We start from the raw sequence: 19979 nt of genomic DNA on the forward strand, positions 1-19979 counted from the left end.
TGAGACCAGAGTCCACGTGTTGGACATGCCTGCCATCTACTGCTTCCAGCCAGGGCCGGGACACCCCAGCCACCCTTCTCGTGTATCCCCTGCCTGCATCTGCAAGACTGAGCTGTGTTCCGTGACCTGCAGCCAAACTGTCACAACCAAGAGCGAACCCTTCTCCTATCCTTTGGTCCCTCCAACGACACGATGTTCTCCATCTCCCAGAAGTTTCCCAGCCTATCTGGACACAGGACTGCTTTTTCACCTCGCCCTGCCTTCGCTGAGCCCCCTGGTAAGGCCCTTGGTGGAGGTCCTGTGCTCCTGTCACTCACCCACCCCTGGCTCAGGCCACAGACACTCTCTGTATTCCCTCAGGCCTCCCGGAGGGCTTTTGTTCTCTGACACTTAGCCTGGGTTCTCTGCATCTTCTTCCGTCGCTAACTTTTCGTCTTAATGATGACGGTTCTCCTGCTCTTGAACCATCCTTGCGTTGCTAACAGAAACGCTTCTTGGTGACGGTGTGTGATGACTGGATACTTTGGCACAATGTTCAGTGCACTGGTGGGGTCTCTCGGCAACTACTCGATCTAGAGTGCTTGCGTCGGTAGACGTGAAATAGCATCGTCTTCACATCTATCTTTGTGAAAGTTACGTTTTCACAAACTAAAGGAGGCTTTCCCTCTTTTTTCTGTGGCCTAGAAAAGTTCACACAAGTTTGAAATATCTATTTAAAAAGTAAATAAAATTCAGTTGAATTTGAAATTCAGGACTGGAATTTTTCCAAAGATGGATCTTTGGTCGCCTTTCTAATGCCTTCTGTGCAAGTTGGACTTTATAAATGTCCCGTTTCTTCTGGGATCGATCTTGGTCATTTCTGTTTTGCCAGGAGAGCAACCATTTCCTCCGTATTTTCATGGGGATGGGCTTGACTCCCTCTTCTGCCCAGCCCCGCTTCCCTGCCCACCTCTCTACCACAGCTCTGGGCAGGGGCCGAGCAGGGGCCATGGGTCCAGCTTGCGCCCGAGGTCCCCCTTTGGATTATGTCAGATTGTCGCGTGGCTGTGCTTACTGATAGGACACTCTCACTTTGGAAGAAAACAATGGGGTGTGTTTTCAGGGCAGGACGATAACAGACATTTGTAGGGACAGGTGAGAAGGGCGTTGTCTCTAGCATTGCCGTCTTAATCAGCAAATGCCATTCCTACCCCACCACTTTGCAATAGTCTCCACCAGATATCACCTTATTTGAAAACCGGTTAATCAAGTTCAGGGCCAGCACGCTTGGGTAATTTCCGGCCTCTTCCTAATGCGCAGCTCGTGTCTTTTTATTAAGGTTCAATTCCCTTTAATGTCTTCAGTTCTATTATAATTTAATATATTCTTTTTTCTTTTGAAGCATTTCAAATACCTGACAAGAAGCATTTACACCACAAACACACCAAACCTCTCAAACACTTAAATTACTCTTATTTATGTCATAAATTGAGCTTATAACAAACCAAGTCCACATGCACATTCTTTTTTTTTTTTTTTTTTGCGGTATGCGGGCCTCTCACTGTTGTGGCCTCTCCCGTTGCGGAGCACAGGCTCTGGATGCGCAGGCTCAGCGGCCATGGCTCACAGGCCCAGCCGCTCCATGGCATGCGGGATCTTCCCGGACCGGGGCACGAACCCACGTCCCCTGCATCAGCAGGCAGACTCTCAACCACTGCGCCACCAGGGAAGCCCCTACATGCACATTCTAATACTGTTTTACACACTTAAATTATTTAACATCTCTCAACTTAAAGTCACACCTCTAATAGAAATAATAGGTCATTCCTAAACTTAATTTTAAGGAGAACTAATACAAGAACATTGATACAGGGTATTATTTCTATTAAATTTTTTTGTTGTTTCACTACATTATAGCTTAATGCTAACTGTGATATGTCTGTAAAGAACTTGCTCTGTAAAGCTTAACATTCTATTATAAAATATATATGTAGTTACGTTTAGCCTCTTTATTTTTTTTAATTGTGGTAGAATGTATACAACATGAAATTTACAGTGGCATTCGGCACATTCACTCTGTTGTGTAGTCATCATTGCTGTCCATCTCCGGGACTTCTTCCTGTTGCAAAACCGAAACTCTACACCTGTTGAGCAATTCCCAGCCCCTGGCAACCACTGTTCTGGCTCCGTGAGTCTGGCTCCTCCAGGGACCTCAGGTAAGTGGATCATAGATGATTGGTCCTTCTGTGTCTGGCTTATGTCACCGAGCATGATGTCCTCAAGGTCCACCCATGTTGTAGCAGGTGTCACAGTGTCCTTCCTTTTTAAGGCTGAATAATATTCCACTGTGTGGAAGGACCACATTTTGTTTACCCGTCATCACTGATGGGTTTGTGGGTTGTTTACACTCCATCTTTTGCTTTTGTGAATGCGCTGCTATGAACATGGGTGTGCCAGTATCTATTCAAGTCCCTGCTTTCATTCCTTTGGAGTACACACCCGGAGTGGAGTTGCTGGATGATACGGTAATTCTGTGTTTAATGTTCTGAGGAATCACTACGCCATTTCCCACAGCGGCTGCGCCATTTGCCATTCTCACCGGTAGTGCACAAGGGTTCCCCTTTCTTTACATCTTTGCCTACACTTTGTTTTTGTTTTGTTTTGTTTGTTGTTGTTTTAATAATAGCCATGCTGTTGGATACGAAGTGATAGTCCTTGTGTGGTTTTGATTTGCATTTCCCCAGTGATCTGTGATACTGAGCATCTTTTCACGTGCTTAGTGTCAATTTTTATATCTTCTTTGGAGAAATTCCTCTTCAAGTCCTTTGCCCATTTTTAAATCACCGTTCGTTGTTTTCTGTTGTTGTTGTTTTAGAAGTTCTTTGTCTAGTTTGTATCTTAGCCCCTTATCAGATACGTGATTTGTAAATATGTCCCTCGTTCTGTGGTTTGCCTTTTCACCCTGTTGATCGTGTCCTTTGACGCACAGTCGTTTTTAATTTTGATGTGATCTAATTTCTCTAGTTTTTTTCTTTTGTTGGTTTGTACTTCTGGTGTCAGATCCCAGAAACCATTGCCCAATCCAATGTCGTGAAGCCTTTCCTCTGTTTTCATTTGAGAGTTTTACAGTTTTAATCCTACGCTTAGGTCTTTGGTCTGGTTTGAGAAAAGTTTTGTATGTTCCACGCGTGAGGTGAGGGCCCAGCTTCATTCTTTTGCTTGTGAATACGCTGGTGGGCTTCTTCAGGAAGAGGTAACTGTGCTTTTTCACTGGAGACTTTCCTGCGTTCTAGCTTTGCTTGCCTCCAGCTGTGCTTCCGGCACGGTGTGGGCCTGGGACAGAGTCAATGTTTGACTAAGACCATTTGTTTAATCTTGACTTGGATTTGCAAGTAAACACAGAGACAGTCCTAGACATCCTAAACCACTAGATGAGTCTCAGCTAAAAGCAGTACCAATCCACATACGGGTGGAAACCTGACAACGTCCTGCCACTGCACCAGTTCCTTGCTTGCCTGCTGGCAGTGGGAAGGCTGGATGAGGCGTGGGTTCTGGCTGTTCACACTGTGGTAGCCCCGGTCCCCACTATCCAGAGGCCGCCCCGCGGGCCCCTCCTGCCCGGCCTCCTCCCAAGCCGGCAGCAGACAGGCAAGGGAAATGGGATGCTGAGAAAGGCTGAGAGCTGCGCACAGCTCACTGGCCGGGTACGATGGCCGAGTTTGATGAGACAGAGAGCCCAACAGTGGCTTCTGAATGACGTCTCTCGTTCCTCTTCCTCTGCAAGGACTTGGGTCCCCTTCACCACGAGACACACCAGCCAGTCCCCTGGGCCTGCCGGCCCGCCCCTCCTCGCTTGGCCATAGGCCTGGGCTGTGCAGTCTGGTCACTGAACTTGCCCTTGACGGCAGGTCATTCTTGGTCTCGTCTGACACCCGGAACGGCTGCACGATGCACGGTTTGCATCTCTGGGCCTGTGTGCTCTGGGCCCGGGCGCTATCTGGGGTCTCTGGGGAGGCGGCACCTTCTGTGGTCTGGGGACTGGGGAGGGGCCAGGAAGGGAGCCTGTGTAGAGGGAGAAGCCCCTCCCTCCCTGGACACAGGGCTGAAAAGGCATTTCCCTCATCCATTGCTATGATGTCACACGAATGGATGCAGAGCAGGGGCCCCGGGCACCAGGCTGCTGTGAGTGGGCCTGGGAGGGGCACCCCGGGTCATCCGGGTGGGTGGCTGCAGTGGGGCGCCGACCCCGGCTGGCTGTGCTTTGACCCTGTGTGCATGGCACCACGGTGACAGCACACTGAGCCCCCAGGGCACCTGTCGTAAGCTCATTTTTTAGAGGAAGAACATAGAAACAGAGAGGGAAGTGGCAGGGCCTCTGCATCCTCACCCTCACCCTTACCAGGCCCGTCTCACACCAGCCTCATGGCCAAGAGACCAGGGCACCCTCTCTGGGCTCCCGCGTACGCAGGTGTCCCAGCTCTGGTTCCACAGCTCAAGGGTTCCAACCAAGATGGGTGCCCTCTTGGGGGTCAGGCCTGGGGACTGGACTTCCCTGGGGCAAGGGGTCCCCCTCCTCCCCCATGGGAGGGGCTTGTGTCCCTCCTCTGTGTCCCAGGGGCTTGGCAACACAGCTGGACAGGTGGCCTGCTCCACACGGGGATGGGGGGCGGCGTGAGGACTCACTTCTTGGGCCACGGGGCAGGCCCAGGTGTACATCTGCAGCCGGGTCCTTCCAGGTGTGGTCCTCCTCCGCCCCGGTTCAGGTCAATCCCACGGCACGTGGTGGCGACCAGATGTAGGGCCACACCCAGGAAGGCGACAGGTGCTTTCTCACAGCCTCAGAAAACCCAGGTTCTGTTCCCGCTACCTGGATGGGGCTGCCTGGCACACCACCCTCCGCCCACCCAGCTTCCGTCTCGGAACCGTCCAGCAGCTGCAGGCGTGGATGTGGCTCCCACGGGTCTCCCCAGATGCACAAGCTCAGACATCACAAGCCAGGGCCCAGGAGTCGCCAGGCTTGGTGTCCAGAAAGGCCTGCTGAGAGTTCCCGAAGCAGCAGAGAGTCTTCCTTTTCTGTCCCCGCGGAGTCCCAGGAAACCCAAGAGGAAGGGCGCCGCCCTAGATGGACCTGCGAGCAGCCCCGGACTGATTCTTGGCCTCCCTCCCTCCCCCAGGCCCCCAGCACCCGGGATTGATGTCTTAGGGGGCCCCTTGGGCCTGCAGGAGAACGTCCCACCCCAGGCACATCTGGATCTGAGGACCTGACCACCTTGGGAGGCAGCTCTTCTCAGGGTCTCTCCAGGAGAGACTGACCAGGTCGGTGATGACAGAAGCTGTTGGCTGTCCTGGCTCGGGGCCTCCCCTCCCCTCCCCTGCCCCTTCCTGTTCCGTCCTGCTCCCTGACCCGTTTCCATGCATCCCATTTATGCTTTTCTGCTGGGGAGCAGGCAGGGAGGAGTGACCAACACCCTAATCCACCCCCTGCCGTGGGATACATGGATGTGGCTTGAAGCAAGATGGACGGGGGAGTGTGGCCAGTGCATGCTCGCCCACAGTGGTCGGTGTCTCCCTGACCCCACAGGCGTTGAGCCTGACCACACGACTTGCTTTGGCCAGTGGATGTAGGCGTGTCTGAGCCAAAAGAGTCCACGTGTTCGGTTCTTCTCCTCTTGCTCTCTCTCCCACGGTGACAACAGAGGTCCCAGGAGATCCTGGAGCAAGCAGTCACTTGGAGCCAGCCAAGCCCTCTGCTACAGTGGACTCAGTCCTCACATAACGTAATGTAAGCCTCTGGGCTGCTGGGGCTGTTTGTTACTGCAGCAAACGCTGACTACTACAACAACCCAAAGGAAAGAATAGCTAACAGTAGAATTTAAGATGCCAAATTTATTTTGAGAGAGGATACCAATATGTCACATGACAGAGGCCATGAAATAAGTGAGGAGGACACAGTACTTAGTGGCATGGCAGGGGGTGGTGAGCAGGGAGGACCCAGAATCCAAACTCAAGTGACCAGTGAAAACACACGAGAGGTGGTTCTGGGGATGACATATCATCTGCTCCTGGCCAGGGCTGGAGACGGAGAAATGTCCTCTGTGACGCCGTGACCCTGATGGCCTTCATGGGTATGAGGCCGCTCCTCCTCCTTCTGGGAATGGGACTGATCCATGCCCCAGCCTCCCTCACGGTCAGGCCGAAGTGACATGTCACCCCCAGGCCTGGCCCTAAAGCCCTCCCCGGCCTGAGCCCCCAACTGCTCCTAGGCCGGTCTGGGTGGGAGGAGGGCGGAGCCATGAGAGGGGAGGAGCCTGGGACCCCCGGGGGCTGCGTGGAGCAGACGTCCTGGATGGACTCTGACCAGGTAAGATGCAAACTTGCCTTGAGTTAAACCACAGGCACCCGCTTCCCCGGGGACGGGAGACCTGCCTTGGCCGTAGGATGAGCCTGGGGGGGTGGGGCAGAGTGAGGTGCAACCCCCCACCCTGCCCCAGCGGGTGGCCGCCTCCTGTGTCTGCAGGTCCACTTGGGCCCCGCCTGCAGCTAGCACGCACCCACCTCTCACCTTCTGTGAGCCCCTCGGCCCCCCATGGCCCATGGGATGACAATTGGGTGCTGAGGCTGACCCGGCTGTCCACGGGGCTGCCCCCCCCATGCCCCCACCGACGTGGTCTCAGGAGGCCCCCAGACCCCTCCCCAGCCGGCACTGCCCCTCCCCCCCTTCCCAGACCAGTGTCCTTCACAGGCCCCTAAAGGAGTCTTGAGAAATTCTGTGGCCCCCGGTACATTTTTAAGTTAACAACTGAGGAAACAGACAAAGACCGACCAAATCGAAGGCTCTTTATTCAGTGTGCCGGGCAGGGCCTCGCGGGGCAGGCAGTGCAGGGCGGCCTGCTGCTGGGAAGGGGGAGTCGCGGAGCCCAGGGCGGCCGAGGGCGTGGGGGGCAGGGCACGTCCAGGAGCTGCGTGGCTGTTGCGGAGCACAGACGTCTCCCTCCCGCTGGTCCTGAGCTGGAAGCAGGAGAGCGATTAGGGCAGCTGGCGGTCACAGGCCGCGTCTTATCCGTTCTCAGCTGATTTCTACTGGTCGTCGTCTGGCTTCCTGGACTTGCAGACGACCGCGGTCTGGCCTTGAGCCGCTGTGACCCACAGGCCCGTCCCAGCTGGTCCTGGAGGTGGCGGTTTGGCCCCCCGGCAGGTGGCTGCAGGCTGTGGGTCAGAGTTTCATCTTTTATGTTGTCTGGCCACGGTCCATGGGTAAATTCAGCCTCTGACAACTAAAATTTCTCCTCCTAAGTTTAAGTGGTAGCGTCTGACATATTGGAGAAACCAACACTGAGACAGTAACCCTGAGGTCATTCTCTTAACCGCGTGCCGGCGTGTGTTGTATGGGCCAAGATGAGGGTCACTCGGGATAAACTTCCTCAATGAATCGGGAACACGGAGAGTCAACGTGCTTTGTCCTGTCACCGTGTTTCAGCGACACAATATCACGCGTGGCTAAAGGTGGGCTCTTTGTGAAGCGGGGGGCTGCCCCAGGCATGGTGCTGCTGGTGAGGGGCGTGTGTGTGTGAGAGCTCGCGTGTGAGCCCGTGAACGAGCGTGCGTGTGCGTGCACGTGTGTGTGCTGGGGCTGAACTGGACTCCGTGCTCGTCAGTTATCAAACAAGAATCCAGTGCGAATCAGGTAGCGTGACTGACCCCATCGGCCCAGAGGTCAGCTTTCCCATGTCTTCAGCAGACGAGGGGGCAGGTGGCACATCCTGTGGGTGGGGACCCGGCTGGGAAGCAGCTTGCTTCTTCCGGACAAGGAAACGCCACTTCTGCCCAGGGCGGTGTGGAGACGCGGCCGTGCAGGAAGCTGTCCCACCCGCTCACAGGGCAGAGCCTTGCCTGAACCGTCGGTGTCTGGGTGCTTTTCCTCCCCCCGTGTCACACCCTCGGAGGGGTGCTGGGCACCCCTGAGCTTGAAGAGTCAGTGTTAGGGTCCCCCAGGGGCTGGCTCTCTGACCACAGTTGGGGGGCCCAGAGCATCACCTCCCCTCCTGCTCCCTCACTCGGGGTCGCTCCAGAACCCCTGGGGACGTGTGCAGGCCACCAGGGATGCCAGGGAAGGGCCCCCTGTGAGCTGACTCCAGAAGGGAACACAGGGATGTTGAAGCTCCGGCACCTGGTCCCCTCCTTGTGTCCCTGGGAAAGAGTGAGGCACTTCTGTGCTCCCAGTTTGAAGGCCACCGGCCTAGAGAGCCCCCTCTGTCCTGGCGCCTCGTCCCCCGGGGCTCACCTGGCCCTGGGTACCAGCTCCTCCACTGCACGGTCACGTGTATCTCAGTGCACCACATGTAGGCGCATCTCCCCCGACTGCCAGCGTCCTGGGAAAAGGGGGACATAGCATTCTTTTCTTTTTTTTTTTTTTTTTGCGGTACGCGGGCCTCTCACTGTTGTGGCCTCTCCCGCTGCGGAGCACAGGTTCCGGACGCGCAGGCTCAGCGGCCATGGCTCACGGGCCCAGCCGCTCCACGGCATGTGGGATCTTCCCGGACCGGGGCACGAACCCGTGTCCCCGCATCGGCAGGCGGACTCTCAACCACTGCGCCACCAGGGAGGCCCCAGCATTCATTTTTTTTGCGTGTAATTGAAGAAATATTATTTTATAATAATTGCACTCAGTAAAACAAACAAACAAATCTGGAATGTACAAGACACTCTCTGTTCCCACCCCTCCCCCTCTGGGGCTGGTCCACTGAGATGACCACGTCTAACTCTTCTCTGAAGGTCATCTCTGCTGTTCTTTGTATTTTTCTCACTGTCAAATACTTTCCTATTTAACTGGAAAGCTTTGCTGCAAACTTGCACAAAATCTAGTTGAGGTGCCCTGAATCGTGGTCCCCCAGAGGGGTTCACATCTTAACCTCCAGAACCTGTGACTATGTCACCTAGCGGGGTAAAAGGGGCTTCGCAGATGGGATTAAATTAAGGTTCTTGAGATGGGAGATTACCCTTATGAGGAGGCGGAAAGGTCAGAGAGAGAAGTGATGTTGGAAACAGACCAGAGAGGGCAGAAAGCGCGACGCTGCATCTTTCAAGATGGAGAAGGAAGCCACAAGCTGAGGATAGGCAGATGCCTCCGGGAGCTGGAAAAGGCAGGAAATGACCCTACCCTGTGCCCTCCCCCCCTCCCCCGAAGGAATGCAGCCTCCACACATCGATCCAGCCCACTGAGGTTGACTCCTGACCTCTGTATCTGCAAGATAGTAAATCGTGTTGTCTTAAGCCACTCAGTGGTGGTAATTTATGAGGAAACTGATACACTCTTGTTATCAAAATACCCATAGAACATCCTTAAGCAGCATGATTGAAGACATTTGTGTAGTGTTTACAGAAACTGGCATGACAAGGCTGCATTTAAGAAAAGCCAAATTAAAAATGAGACATAATTGTTTAATAATAATAAACAGGGGCAAGTACATCTTAACAAATGCAGTGGCCTCGGTCCAGAAGCTTGATACTGATGTTTATTTTGCCACTTCAAAGAGTCAGATGACTTTCATCTTAGTTGCATTATTAGGGAAGTTTCAGCAATGCGTTCTTGCTGGCGGCCACAGCACAACACATCTATCCAGACTCCGACGCTGGCTTCCAAGTGTCCAAGGAAAACAGGCTCCAGCTGCTTTCTGCTGTGGAAGCCTGGTCTCTCCAGGAACAAACTGAGGCCCAGTGGGGGTGGGAGAGTTGGAAGGGGGACCAGCCCCACTTTCCCTCCCATCTGCCCCCACGCCACTGGGGTTTGGGGAGCGCCTAAAATGAAACCAGCACGATGCAGTCTGCTTTGCACTCTGCCTCTGAACCACTGGGGTCGACACCTTGAAGAGGCACCTGGATCTGTCACATTGTCATTCTCTCTAAACTTCGCAGGACCCCCATCATTGAGGGGCTCCTCAGGACGGGCCAGCATCCCACTCACAGCTGGGAGTGATTTGATCAGCACCAAGGGCTGAGGCTGTTTATGAGATGGAACAAAGTAAACAAAAGTTTTACTTTGTTGAGTTTTTTTTCTTTTTTTGGAATGTGAAATTCCTTTGGAATGCTGTTCTTTGTGGTAAGACTGGGTTTAATTGTTACCATTCCTGCTGCTTCTTCCAAGAAAATAAAATTAATCTATGTGAGTTTCTAAAACAAATATTAAAATCCCACATAGACTGAACAATGTGAGTTTCTAAAACAAATATTAAAATCCCACATAGAAAGAAGATGTTCCCAGACCAGGTCTGCGGCGGGTGTTATTTTGTGTGATGCCCTCTGGACCCCTTCTAGGGAGAGACTGGCACTCCTGACACAGTGCTTGAGCACGTTCCCGAGTGATTTCGATGGGCTGGAGACCCGTCTCTGGGAAGTTAGGTTTACTCCACCCGAATCATTGGTCTGCCCGGGAACCGAAGGACCCTGAGCTTTGTGGGATGCTTTTACGTATATATTTATTTAAAACTTAGTCTAACGGCAATCATCCAACCATCTTTTTTCTTTTCCCTAAAACATCTCTGTCAAGAAGAATCCATGTACAAGCTTGTATGGAACTGGTTCGCTTCCCGGCCAAATAGAAATGAAACTTTGTCCCATGCTCCTGATCAATGCACTGGAGAAGTAGTGTGAACGCCTTATTTGTGGCCTGAGATAGTCAACGTCATTTTCTCTCATGGTATGACTCTTTGACTATAGGGACCCCAGAGGGTCAGCCATGGCATAGCCCATTCTGCCGGTCAGTAGGATGCGGAGGGGCGGGCGGTGGGGAAGGGGTTGTCACAGCAGAGAGGGAAACCCAGGTCCATACTGCTACTTCTTGGCTTACAATTTTTAGACTGATTTGTTGGCTTCTTGCTGTAAGCGATCATGTTTTAGCCCTTCTGCCCCCTAATTTCTCCTCCTTATCCTCTCAATGTCATGATTTTTAATCAATAAATCGTGTTTATGTTATTTTGATTGGAAACAGTGCTTATAGCAAAGGCCAGTGGTATACTATGATTACACATCTTTTCTGATACTGCTGTATGTTTTTCCTGGCCTTTCTACGTGCCTTTGTTTTTTTCCTTTTACACTGTTTTAATCACATCCTCATTTTCTTTCAACTCCCCATCATGTCAGGCGTGTTAGTTTCCTGTGGCTGCTGAAACAAAGTACACACACTGGTTGCCTTAACACAACAGAAGTTTATTCTTTCACAGTTAAGGAGGCCAGAAGTCCAAAGTCAAGGGGTCGGCAGGGCCGTGTTCTCTCTGCGAAGCCTCGGGGGGGAGGATCCTTCCTTGTCTCTCGCAGCTTCTGACAGTTGCTGACAATCCTTGGAGTTCCCTGGCTTGAAGCCATATCACCTCAATCTCTGACTTAGTGGTCACATGGCATTCTCTCTGTGTCTGTCTCTCCTCTTCTTGTAAGGACCCCAGGCGTACTGGATTAGGGCCCACTCTGACCCTGTATCCCCTCACCTTAATTTGATTATATCTGCAAAGACCCTAACTTCCAAATAAAGTCACAGTCCCAGGTATCAGGGATTAGGACTTACACATATCTTTCTGGGGGACGCAACTCAACCCATAACCTCACGTGTCCTGTCACACCCCCCCGGGATTTCCTTCCAGAGCCCCCATCCTACTGCACCACCCTGGACGGGCTGCTCTCCAGACCTGCTGAAAGGATTTGCTTGGATTTCCCGACACTGTCCCTGTGAGTTGGAGAGACTGTTTTAGGGACCCATGTCTTTTCCTTTCTTGGTTTATCTCCTCATTTTGCTGAAGTGTGTCCTCAAGGAGTGTCCTACGAAAGGGTGTGTGGGCAGTACGTTTTCTGGGTGTTTACATGCCTAAAAACAGCCTTATCCACTCTCACGCTTGATGGATAGTTTGGTCAGTGAATGAATTCTCAGCAAAAATAACTCCTGCCAGCATCCAGAGGAGCTGCCCTGCTGCCTTCCAGCCTCTCGAGCTGCAGGCAGTCCATCCTCGCTCTCTGTGGGTGACGTGTACTCTGTTTCTCAGAAGTCTTTCAGGATCTCCTTTTCCCCCCTTGGTATTCTGAAATTCACGATGGTGCATCTGATGGGGGCTTTCTTGTTATTATCATTCATTTTTTTGGACACTCAAGTGGACCCTTGCAGCCTGACAGCTCACGTCCCTTCAGCTGGAGAAACTCTCTTCTGTTATATCTCTGGCAGCCTCCTCAGCCCCGTTTGCTCTGGTCTCCCTTTTGCCAGAATTCTGGGTCATTATGCATCTGACCTCTTCTATGGATCCTCTCTGTCTCCTGTCCTTTCTTTCTTATTTCCTGTCTTCCTTTTCTGCTTTCAGAGAGACTTCATCTTTCTCTCCAACCCCTTGAATTTTCAGTAGTGCTTTTATTTTCATTCTTAGAAGCGTTTCCTTGTACTCAGCCCTGGTTTATGGAGGCAACGCCTTCTCTGAGGACATTAGCTACAGGGTGCTCGATTGTGGTAAGTTCTCCTCCTTCCTTGACTCACCTGTTTCCCTCAGCATCTTTATTTTCCTCTGTGTCTTGGTCTCTCTTTTATGTCACCAGATGACCCTTGGTTGTCTGCTGTCTCCAAGAACGAGACGATAAGGACCCAGGGGGATGTACTGACCTCGTGCTGTGTCAGGGATTCATTTTGCTCCTGAGACAGCCACCCAGGCCAGGACTGTCGCCCCCTGCCACCCCTGCCCAGCCCACCTTGGGAGCCTGGCAAAGCAGGGCTCTGGGAGTGAAGATCCCTGTTGGGGGCGGGGGTGTCATGCCGGCATCCACCGAGCGTCTCCTGTCCCTTGGGGCTGTGCCTGGGTCCCCTTTAACACTTTGGTCAAAGCTTCTCCCCACGGCACAGGAGGTCAAAACCACTGAGGATTTTCAAAACTCTAGGATGTCAAGGAAGAAGAAAGAGCAGATGCTTTGGGGATGTGTCCACAGCTGAGGAACGCCCAAGCAGGCCCCTCTCCCCGGGGAGCCAGGCAGGCTGCCCATAAATACACGCTGAGCAGGGTGAAGAAGGGTGGCCCTCTCGGCTGGCGCTGCCCTACACTGAGCCTGGCTGACCGTCCTCTCCACTTCTAAGTGTGGGCGGGTCCTCTCTCACCTCCTCCTCTACCTGTGCTGGCCTCACCCCTTGGGCTGGAAATACACCTGCTGCCCCCGCCAGCCAGGGGCTGCGTCCTGTGTGTCCCTGCTGGGCTGTCCATCCCCTCTCCCTCCCAACCTCTCCACCCAGGCCCCGGGAGGGCTGGGACTTCGTCCTGTCTGCTTCCTGGTCCCCAGGCCAGCGGGGAGTAGCCTCAGAGACGCGTCTGCTCACCAGGGTGAGTGGGCTGGCCCCGATGGGGCCTGAGGCCGGGCGGGTCTGCAACTCAGATGACCCCGGAGGGGGGAGGGGGAGGCGAGGAGGGAGCCACTTCCCCTCTCCCAGGCCCAGAGCGAGGGTGGCCCCTCATCCTTTGACAGGTGTTGATGGTGACGGCTATGGGACAGGCACTGTCCTAGGCGCTGGGGACACGGGGTGGAGAGGCCAGAGTCCCGGAGCTCGGGCCTGAGGCAAGTGCAGAGCAGAGCGGCCATGAGTGCGGTGCAGGGGGAGAGTGGGTCTCTCTGAGCGGAAACAACTGAAGTGAGCGGGGTGTGCCTGCTGACCCCTTAGGAGAGGAAGCAGCAAGTGCAAAGGCCCTGAGGCAGGCGTGCCCTCGGCCAGCTGAAGGAACTGCAGCAAGGGGAGGAGGAGAGGGCAGAAGGTCGGGGTTGCGTGGTGGTGGTTTGGGTTTTCAAGGTGGGTCCCTCGGACCCTCAGACCCCCTGTTCACAACACAGCCTACCAGGTCCCCCAGGTCCTGTGCCTGCAGCCCCTGATGACCAAAGGGCATAAAAATCATGTCTGTCATTCTGGGAGCCTGGAAACGATTTCTGAGGGCCAAGCGTAAGGAAATTTGGAAAAGCAACGGAGATTCAGAGACGAGGGGCAACGACTCCTTCTGGGGTTTCTGAGTCTAGTCTCTTATTACCTCTGTAAACATTAGATAACTGATAGCAATACAGGTAAGTCTTATTTATAGACAGTGGGTTGCATGGTGCCCCCAAAGAGATATATTCACACCCTAAACCCTGGTACCCACGCATGTGACCTGATTTGGGAATAGTCTTTGCAGATGTAATCAGGTAAGGATCTTGGCATCAGATCATCCTGGTTTAGGGTGGACCCTAAATGCCATGACTGTGGTCTTTGCAAGAGAAAGGAAAAGGAGATTTGAGGCACGTAAACACAGAGGGAGAAGCCATGGGAAGATGGAGGCGTGACTGCAGCGCTGTATTTACAGGACCGGGAACACCAGGGATTACTGGTAGCCATCAGATGCTCTAAGAGGTAAGGAAGGATCGCCCCAGAGCCTCCAGAAGGAATCAACCCGTGACACCTTGGTAGGACTCTGGCCTCTGGAGCTGTGAGAGAGCAAATCTCTGCTGTTCGAAGCTGTCAGTCTGTGCCCCGGAGACCAGTCGGCATGTAGATGAGTTCGGAGCCGGTTGACTTCCCTCCACCCCATCCGTGGACCAGCCGGCTCCGTCCATTCCTTTTCTCCCTGCAAAGTGATGCTTTTTCACTCTCCTCTGAACTGGCTGGACCATCTTACCAGTTCCTTGGCTAAATTGAGTTAATTAAAACCTTTAACGTGCGTTCATTTTAAACCCGCTTGAGAGTCACGATTTTGCCTCTTTTTGAAGGTTACCTTGTACACGAATGATACAGGGACGGCAAAACAGAAGCTTCTGGATGTGAAACGATCTGCGGATCTGAGCACCTGCCCCGTCATTTACGCGTGATTGAGGAAAATAAAAAACTAAGTCAAAGTGGCTTTAACCCCACAGGGCACATCAGCTTTGGCACCAGAAGAAAATGATCCCCAAGCAGGTCTGCTCGGGCCTGGTGAGGCCCTGGCTGCGGGGCCTTGAGGGGGAGACACACACGGGAGCCTCAGGAAACGGCTGGGACGGGCGTCGGGTGCCAGCTTGGCGGGACCGGCTGGCTTCCTAATGAGGCGGCCTGGCGGGTGAGGTTGGCGTTGAGGCTCCTTGCCACGCTGAGGGCCGAGGGCAGGTCTGCGTCCCCGCCAGAACCCTGAGGCTCTGTGTCCCCGGGGCCGCCTCGATGGCAGTGCGGGCACGTCGCAGCTGGGGCCCCGGGCTGCGAACCGCAGGCCGCTGCCCCGGCTCAGCCCAGGCCGAGCAGGCAGCTGCCGTCTTCAGCCACTTCCACCTGCACACCGTCCCACAGCCCTGCCGCCTCCCCTCCCCTCCCTCCACGTCCCCACACCCGAATGCCAGCTCCCCAGCCCAGGCTGTTGAAATCAAGAGAGGCACAGATGACGACGAAGGCAGTAATAGTAACCCTAGCGGGCGTCGGTGGAGGCTGGGCTAAGGATGGCTCTGTGGGCGACGGGGACACTGTGGTATCTTCTGCCCTCTCCCGAGGCTGGCTCTGTCCCGCGCCCACCCCACTCACTCCCCAGCTGCTGGCCCAGAGACTCAGCAGCCCAGCAAGGCACCCTGGGCGCAAGGGGACCAGCTGGGCTCTGAGCCCTCCATCTGTGCAGAGAGGGGTCCTCTCAGCCCGCTGCAGGTGGCCGCCCAAGCGTTGATGCGTCACCCTTGTCTCTGGTCCCTCCCGAGCATAAACGCACACCTGCTCTTGCCCTCAACTTTTCTGGAGGGGTTTTCCAAAGTGGGACGGTGACCTCACCTCCGGGGCAGGGAGGCCAGGGCTGGGTGACATAGCATCTCCTCTGCTCTCTCTTCCATTCTTCTTTCACTGGTTCATTCACCAGCATGTCTGTCCCCAACGCTGGCTTGGGGTCGGGGAGGCGGGTGCGTCTGCTGTGTGCAGCGTGCCGCCAGCATCGCCCCCACCAGCGGCTGGACCGCTCACTCGGACCCCGGGGGCATCTGGCTCAGACACGGCCGTCGTCTGGGGATGCGGCTCGGTGGACGCCACAGTCCTCACCTGGCATGACTTTGACCTGCAACGTCTGGAGACATTTTGGGTTGTCACTGCTGGGCGGTGGGTGGTGCCAGGGCACTGCTCAGCATCCGCAGGGCCCGGGACAGAGTGACGTGACCCCAAACGTCCAGGGCGCTGAGTGGGGGCCCTGCTCCGGCCTAGAGGTGCGCTGACTTCCTCATACTGGGTTGTCTCGCGTCTGCTGCCCAGTCTGTGCGGTGGTTGCACCCTGTCCGAGACCGGCCCCTGCAGCACACCCGCAAGCCCACTTTTCTCTCTTTCCAGCCCTGAACCATGGGCCCGCCCTGCGTCCGCCTCCTTCTCCCTCCCTTGGAGATGTTGCTCCCGGGCCCTCTGGGGGGCGTCCCGCCCTCCTTCCTGGGGTGCACGGCCTCCGGGTGGACCACAGAGGACGAAGGTGCCAGCCCGGTGCATCAGAGCCCCGTGGGGTGCCAGGTCTGGGGGCCCACGGGGCCCACATGGCCTTTCTGCCTCCTGTTGAGGAGCTGGGCTCCTGTCACGTCAGTCCCCACTGGAGCTGCGGGGAAGGCTCCACAGGGACATGGGGCCTTGGAGCTGCTGGGCACAGGAGGGGAGCAGAGGCCGGACAGGGGAGGGACGCTCTGGGGGGAAACCCGTGGTGGGTGAGATCAGGGCCTCTTTGCAGCCAGGGACGGCCTGAGCCCCTGGAGGGGGCGTGAAGGGAGCAGGGGGCACAGAGCACTGCAGGTCTGGGACGGGGGCCCCTAACACAGCTGCGTGGCTGGAAGGTGTGTGAAGCTGACCAGGGAGGAGGGGATGAAGGGCCCAGCCTCCGGAGGTTGACCTGGACGATGTCCCCACGCAGGTGTTGTCCCGCATGTCCCTCCCATGTCCGTCTGCTTGCACAGGTGCAAGCAGGCAGGGCTGTTCTTACGGGGTTATTCTGGGCTCCTTATTCTAAATCTTGCTTTCTCACGTGCCTCCAGGTCAGAAGATAAATGTCTGGCTTGTTCCATCACCACAGAGCAGGGCCCTGGGGGGTTTAGGACCACAGAGCAGAGTCCCAGGGGTGTCAAAGCCTCAGAGATGGTCCCTGGGGGTCAGAACCACAGAAGAGGACCCCAACACTTGCACGTGGACACCTGACGTGGCCACCGGGACCTCTGAAAGCCAAGGGCACTGACGGGTCATTTCCAGGCCTTTCTCCGGCTGAAGCACAGGGGTGTCAGCTGTGTCAGAACACGTGATGAGTCATCGCCTGGAAGCAGGTTCTGGAAGAATGTTCCCCAAGCTCCTGACCAGCCTGGGAAATCCTCAGAGCTCCCTCCTCCCACCAGCCACAACTAGAGAAAGCCCGTGCGCGCAATGAAGACCCAACGCAGCCAAAAGTAAAAATAAATAAATAAATACAATTTTAAACAAAAGAAACCCCTGTAGAACTCTAAGACACAGCCCCTCACCCCTGTCTCCTCTTTTATTCCCTCTAGGGCTCTGATCCCTCCGTGTCGTCGTGTTTACCTGACTTCTGTGCGGCTCACCTATGACCTGATGCCTGGAACGGTCCCTGCCCCCCGCACGGCTCTCCGTGAGCACGTCCCCTCCCGGGGGTTGGGGTGGTGCTGAATGAGTCACCCTGGATAGATGAGTACATGAACAGAACTGGCGCCTGCCCGGCACCCAGAGTGCTGCAGGGGACCAGCTGCACGAGAAGAGAAATCTCTGGGAGCGTGAACCTCACCAGACAAACAGGGGGCCTAGGCTGAGAAACCTCAGTGTTAAAAATAGAGGCCGTGAAAAAAGTGTTTTTAACCAACGGATGGAAATTCCCTTAATCGAGAGGAGCTGCTGCAAATCAAGCCCCAGAAGTGATGTCCAGGAGCTGAGGACCGTTTCTTGAGCAAAGAATGCCATCTCTGGGGACTTCCCAGGGGAGAGGCTGTGAGCGGAGGTCTGCAGGCACTCAGCAGTCTTTGAAAAAGAAAGGACGCCGACAATATGCGCCTGGATTTGGCAAATAAATGACGGGCCCTGTGCGGAGGGCTGCTATTTAGGGAAAGTGCCCTCGGCCAGTTTGTACTGGGGATTTTGGGAGACGGAACAGCACTTCACCGGGTAGGACGATAGGACAGGAAATGCAAGGACCCAGATGAATAATTTGGGGGAGGGTCCTGCGCTAAGAGCGGGCATCAGAGACCCGGGAGCCTGCGCTACCCCAGCCCGCATGTGTGGGCCTGGCTTCTCCCTGCAGTTATTTGCAAGCTACCAGCCCTGTCACAACCGGCTGCAAACTAACTGAATGTTTAAGGCTGTCTCCCACCGCCTGCGGTCTGTGGTGCCCGGAGAGCCCAGCTGCAGAAGGAAGGCGCACGCAGGTTCCAGTGCGCAGCCTCGGGTCCGTGGGTGAGCCCACCTCGGACCTTTTGCGCCCCGGGTGTCTTGCTTGTCTTGGCCGGGGGTGGCCCTGTTCTCGGGCCAGCTCAGTCACTGGCTTGCTCGCAAGCCCCCTGGGCCTTGTCTTCTTTCTGTAAAATTAGGAGGCGGGAGCCATGGTTAGCTGCGTTGCCCAATCCCGGGAGCCAGGTTTCCTGGGGCAGCAGCAGCAGCGATTCTTAGCCTGCGGCCCAGCCCAGGCCCTCCGCCGTAATTGGCCTGGTTTGCAGCTTTGCTGAAAGCTCCCAGGCAGCCTTAACGGGACCTGGGGTGTGTACCCGAAATCTGACCCTCTGGGGGACACCCAGCAGCCCAGATGGCGCAGCAGGGGCGTCTGGGCACAGCAGGAAGAGGCTAGACTGTGGCATCGGAAGAGTCCGCCTCCAGCACTGTGACGGGCGGTGGGTCGCGCTCGGCCTCCCCCCGGGAAGCAGCAGTCACGCGTGTCCCACTTGCCTGACAGTTATTAGGAAGCTGTGACTCCCGTGCCACGCAAATGCTCGCTAGTCACGGCGTGGCTTTAGGAAGACACAGGCTGGGGGTCATGCACACAGGTGACAGCGTGACGGGCTCTGCCCTCTGGGCGAGCACCTGCAGAGTGGCCGCCACCCTGATGGAGGCCTGGACCAGGGCACAGCCTGACCCCTTGCGGGGGAGCTGCGGGAGATGCCCTTCCTTCTGCTCTCCTGCCCCCACTCCCACTGGCCGAACCCAAAGGGGAGGGAAGAGCCAGGCGTGGTCCTGTGGTCCGAGGTCCCCCCTAGGTGTTCTTGTCTGAACAAAGGAGCCTGATCTCTTCTTTACGGAGTGAAACCAGGTCAGCCCGAGAGTCTAGTGGAGTCCGAGTAGCCTGGAATTGTTTCAGAAAAAAGTTGCAGGCGTTTTGGAATCTGATACAACTTAAAACTAGTTTGTGTATGTATCTAATCACGCCTTTCCATCCACCGTGGTTTCCCATCTACACCTTAATCTCCGTGTCTGCTTCATGCCTGCATTTTGCTCCCTGACCTACTTGCCTAGGGATGCACACCTGCAGGTAATCGGTGATGCCCAGGGCTCCAGGGACCCTGCGGCCTGAGGGATGCACCCTGGAGCGTCCAGGCTGCACATCCTGACGGACTGTCCTCGGGCCAGACCCACTTCCTCTGAAGGACTCCAACGGAGGTCTGGGAGGGACGAGCCGCCCTTCCCCCAACCTCACGGCCCACCTTCTCATCGACACCTTGCAGCCTCCCTGGGAAGCCCCTGGAGCAAGGCCAAGGGGGAGCGGGACGGCTTAGAGCTGGACCTGGCAGATCTGGGCACGGGATTCGGGCAGCGCTGAGCTGCGTGTGTGGAGTTGCGCCCACCTGGCAGAAAGGCTGCCCCAGCTCTGACCAGACGGTCTGCCCCGGTGCCCGGGCCTGGTGGTCCCTCCCCCAGGGTGGAGCTGTCACAGCCCAGCCTGAGGACAGCTGGACACTGGGGCAGACAGGCTCCCGCTCTCCCCATCCCCCCAGTATCTGACGTGCTGCCCCCCCATAGACTGCAGCCTCCCACCCCGTCTCCCTGGAGGAGGAGGACCGTATAACCG

Source organism: Phocoena phocoena, chromosome 4, assembly GCF_963924675.1.
Source record: "Phocoena phocoena chromosome 4, mPhoPho1.1, whole genome shotgun sequence".
Taxonomy (NCBI): Eukaryota; Metazoa; Chordata; class Mammalia; order Artiodactyla; family Phocoenidae; genus Phocoena; species Phocoena phocoena.